Below are 5,640 nucleotides of genomic sequence, written 5' to 3'. Positions count from 1 at the left end.
AGATGATGCAAAGAAGAATAACATAAGAAAGATCAGAGTCAAAGAAGAAACAGGAGAGGGTGCAGATGACATAAAAAAATCTGTTCAGAGGAGTAATAGTAGAAAACTTCCCAGACAGAGGTGGAGAATTGGACATACAGATAAATGAGGCATATAGAACTCCAACTAGCCATGATCAAAAAATAATCTATACCTAGGCACATAATAATCAAGATCCCAGAAACCCACCAGAAGAACAAAATTCTACAGACAGTTAGAGAAAAGAAATAAATCACCAATAAAGGAAAGCTCATCAGAATCATGGCAGATTTTTCAACACAAATCCTTAAGTCAAGGAGAGCCTGGAGTCAAGTATTTCAAGCCCAAAAGAAGATAACTAACAATCTAGACTGTTGTATCCTGCAAAATTATCTTTCAAAATCAATGGGGAAATTAGATACTTTCACAACAAAGGACACCTGAGAAATTTCATGAATACCAAACCAGCACTTAAAAACAATCCTAAGCAATATCTTAAAAAAAGACAATGACGATCACAACTCCATGAAGTCCAACAGAGGAAAGCCACCAGTCAAGGTAAGAAACCAAAGGGAAAGGGAGAAAAAACCCAAGAAATAAAAGAGCCACCAATTGTAAAATATCATGACAAGGATGAGTCAATATCTATCAATTATAACTATCAATGTTAATGGTCTTAATTTACCAATCAAAAGAAATAGACTGACAGAATGGATTAAGAAGCAAAATCCAACAATATGCTGTATAAAAGAAACACACCTAACTCAAAAAGAAATACATAGAGTGAAAGTAAAAGGATGGAAAACAGTTCTCCATGGCACAGGAACCCAGAAAAAAGCAGGGGTAGCAATTTTATTTGCAGACAAAGTAGATTTCAAACCAAAACTAATTAAGAGAGAGAAAGATGGTCAGTACATCCTTGTGAAGGGAACAGTCCAAGAGGAAGAGATGACAATTATAAATATATATTCACCAAATATGAATGCCCCCAACTATACAAAACAAATATTAATGGACATGAAAAACCAAATAAGCACTAATACAATTGCAGTGGGGGACTTCAATACCTCACTATCACAATTAGACAGATCATCTAGACAAAAAATGAACAATGAAATTCTATAACTGAACTAAGCTATTGAACAAATGGATTTAATAGATGTTTACAGGGTGTTTCACCCCACAAAATCAGAATGCACATTCTTTTTGGCTGCAAACAGGTCATTCTCCAAAATAGACCACATACTAGCTCATAGGACATGTCTAAGTAAATGTAAAAGAATTGAAGTTACCCCCTGTATGTGTGTGTGTGTGTGTATATTTCACCCCCTGTATATTATCACACCATAGTGCAATAAAATTGGAGATCAATGACATAAGAAAGTGCAACACTTCCACAAACACATGGAAATGGAATAACACCCTCCTGAACAACCAATGGGTCACAGAGGAAATTAAAGAAGAAATCAGACAGTTTCTACAAGTAAGTGATAATGCCAGTACAACATACAGGAATCTGTGGGACACAGTGAAAGCAGTTCTATGCAGGAAATTCATAGCAGTGAATGCCCATATTAGGAAAACAGAGAGAACTCAAATAAATAACCTAATGCAGAACCTCAAGCTTCTAGGAAAAAGAAGAGGATAACAAACCCAAAACTCATATGAGAGGAAATTATAAAGATCAGAGCAGAAATCAATGCAATGGAGACTAAGAGAATGATACAAAAAGTAATGAATCAAAGAGTCAGTTTTTTGAAAGAACAAATAAAATCAATAAACCCTTAGCCAACCTTATCAAAAAGAGGAAAGAAAAGGCTCAGATCCATGCAGTTAGGAATGAAAAAGGTGAAGTCACAACAGATCCAGCAGAAATCCAGAGGATCATCAATACCTACTTTGAGAACTTGTACTCTAATAAAATGAAAAACACAGGAGAAATGGACAGATTCCTAGATACATATGAATTACCAAAGTTAAATGAAGAAGATATAGAACTTTTAAGCACCTCAATTACAATGAGTGAAATTGAAAATGTAAAAAAAAAATGTACCAACAAAGAAAAGCCGAGGTCCTGATAGATTCACTGCTGAATTCTACAAGACATTTAAAGAAGAACTATCATCATTACTCTTTAAACTCATCAAGGAAATTGAAAGGAAGCAAGGCTTCCAAATTCATTCCTGGAAGCAAGTGTTAATTTGATTCCCAAACCAGGGAAAGAACCAACCTATAAAGAGAACTATAGGCCAATCTCCCTAATGAACATAGATGCAAAAATCCTCAACAAGACACTGGCAAACAGAATACAGAGTATCATCGAGAAGATCATACACCCTGACCAAGTCGGATTTATCCCAGGGATGCAAGGATGGCTCAACATTCGTAAATCAGTAAATGTAATACACTATATTAACAGAGTCAAGGACAAAAACCACATGATCATCTCAATAGATGCAGAAAAAGCATTCAACAAAATCCAACACCCATTTGTGATAAAAACCCTTAGAGAAAATTGTAATAGAAGGTCTTTATCTCAACTTGATTAAGGCTATCTATGAAAAAGCAACAGCCAACATCATACTAAATGGTCAAAACCTGAAAACTTTCATGCTAAAATCAGGAACAAGACAAGGATGGCCATTACCCCCACTCCTGTTTAAGTTTGTTCTGGAAACATTAGCCATAGCAATTAGAAAAGAGAAAGAAATAAAAGGAATGAAAATAGGAAAGGAAGAAGTTAAAGTATCATTATTTGCTGATGATATTATACTTTACATAGAAGACCCAACATACTCTGCCAAAAGACTTCTAGACTTAACTGACAGATTCAGCAGAGTAGCTGGATATAGGTCAACACTCAAAAAACAATACCCTTTTGATATATAAATAATAGACTCTGAGAGAGAAATTAGGGAAACAATTCCTTTTACAATAGCTTCCAAAGAAATGAAATATCTAGGAGTCAATCTAACAAATGAAGCAAAAGACCTCTACACTGAAAACTATAGCAGTTTGAAAAATGAGATTGAGGAGGATATAAGAAAATCAAAAAGCATCCCTTGTTCCTGGATAGGAAGAACCAATATAGTGAAAATGGCCATACTCCCAAAGCGATTATATAGGTTTAATGCAATGCCAATTGAAATTCCAACAATATATTTTGCAGAACTAGAGAAAACAATCCAAAAATTCATTTGGAACCAGAAGAGACCTAGAATAGTAAAAGAAAGTTTAGGCAACAGAGATATGGCTGGGGGTATTACAATACCCGCTTGAAACTATACTACAAAGCTACTGTGATAAAACAGCAAGGTACTGGCAAAGAAACAGACCCAAGGATCAGTGAAATAGATTAGAATATGCAGAAACAACTCCAGACATACTCAGCCACCTCATCTTTGACAAAGGAGCCAACCACCCTCATTGGAGGAAAGATAGCCTGTTCAGTAAATGGTGTTGGAAAAACTGGATTTCAACCTGTCAAAGATTAAAACTAGACTCATACTTATCACCATGCACTAAATTAAGATTGAAGTGGATTAAAGATTTAAATATTAAGACAGAAACACTAAGTTTGCTGTTAGGTAGAACTCTTGAAGTCATTGGTATAGGAAAAGATTTTATGAACGAAACCTCAATGGCATGGGAACTTGCACAAAGAATCAACAACTGGGATCTTATCTTATTAAAAAGTTTCTGCACTGTAAGATAAGCCACCAGCAGAGCTAAGAGACAATCTACAATGTGGGAAAAAATTTTCAGCAACTGTACCTCAGACAAAGGACTACTATCTAGAATATATAAAGAACTGAAAAATATCAGACCCCACAAATTCAAAGACCCAATTCAAAAATGGGCATCTGAAATGAACAGATATTTCTCAGACAAAGAAGTAAAAGCAGCAAATAAATATATGAAAAAATGTTCAATATCACTGGTCATTCAAGAGATGCAGATGAAAACTACACTGAGATTCCACCTCACCCTAAGAAAGAATAGCTGCTATTAAGAAATCATCCAGATTCTACCTCTCCTAGGGCAGAGGACGTGAGCCAATCCCAGGGCCTAGGAGGAGGCTCCCCCACTGCCATTCCACAGCTCCCAGGGCAGAGGAGGTGAGCCAATCCCAGCGCCCAGGAGGAGCCTGCCTGCCACCATTCCAGCAATCCTAGGGTAGATGAGGTGAGCCAATCCAAGTACCCAGGAGGAGGCTCCTTGCCACCATTCCACCACTCCTAGGGCAGAGGAGGTGAGCCAATCCCACCACCCAGGAGGAGGCTTCCTGCCACCATTCCACCACTCCTAGGGTAGAGGAGGTGAGCCAATCCCAGTGCCCAAGAGGAGGCTCCCCTGACAGCATTCCACTGCTCCTAAGGCATAGGAGGTGAGCTGCACAGGCACCAGTAGCACCCACCCCCTGTGGAAATGAAAACACACATAAACAAGCCTCAAAAACAAACTTCCCAATCACCTACAGCAACCCCAAAGTGAAACGAGAAGGAACAATCTGATACTCAGTCACCTGTACTCCCTGAACTGGCAACAAAAAGGATCTGGAAAAAATGAAATCAGACATAATTTCTCAGATAACAGCAAAGATTGTGCCCATAGTGCAAAACATGATTAATAAATCTAGAGAGGATACAGATAAAAAAATAGAGGATCTGAGGAACATGATGGAATCCCAATATAGGAAACAAATGGAATCCATAAAACAGATACAAATAGATTTCCAGGAGATTAAAACTTCCATCAAAAGTATGTGCAGCAGAATGAACCAATGTGAGGACAGAATTTCAGGTATAGAAGATAAGATTGCAATTAGTGATCAGGAAAAGAAAAATTGCTTTAAAGCTATAAGGGACCATGAGAAATCAATCCAGCAGCTGCTACACGATGCAAAGAAGAATAACATAAGACTAATTGGAGTCAATGAAGAAACAGGAGACAGTGCAGATGATATAAAAAAACTGTTCACAGAAGTGATGGCAGAAAATCTCCCAAGCAGGAGAAAAGAACTTGACATACAGATAAGTGAGGCATATAGGACTCCAACTAGCCTTGATCAAAAAAAGTCTACACATAGGCATATAATAGTTAGGATTCCAGAAACCCAACAGAAGAACAAAATTCTACAAGCAGTTAGAGAAATGAAACAAATCTCATACAAAGGAAAGCCCATCAGAATCACAGCAGACTTCTCAATGCAAACCCTCAAGGCAAGAAGAGTGGTGTAATTCGAGCCCTAAAGGAAAACAGCCTCCAACCTAGATTGATGTACCCTGCAAAACTATCTTTCAAAATTGATGGAGAAATAAGATACTTTTATGATAAAGAGAACCTTAGGAACTTCATGAATACCAAACCAACACTCCAAAAAATTTTAGACAATATCGTAGGAAAAGACAATGAGGATCCAACCCCAGGAAGCCCAGCAGAATGAATCCGTTGGGTGTGACAAATTAAATGCAAAGAGGGAGAATCCAACAAAAAGAAAAAGTCATGACAAGGCTTTTAAAACATTTAACTTCAGGGCCAGGGATTTAGCTCAGTGGTTCTGCCACCCGCCTCGCAAGTGGAACGTCCTGAGTTCAATCCACAGTACCAAAAAAACCCCAC

Source organism: Heterocephalus glaber, unplaced genomic scaffold (genome assembly GCF_053883595.1).
Source record: "Heterocephalus glaber isolate CG9 unplaced genomic scaffold, H.glaber_assembly_v1.0 deba00001733, whole genome shotgun sequence".
Classification (NCBI taxonomy): Eukaryota; Metazoa; Chordata; class Mammalia; order Rodentia; family Bathyergidae; genus Heterocephalus; species Heterocephalus glaber.
The sequence above is the reverse complement of the archived record's forward strand: the minus strand, read 5'-3'. Positions refer to the sequence as shown.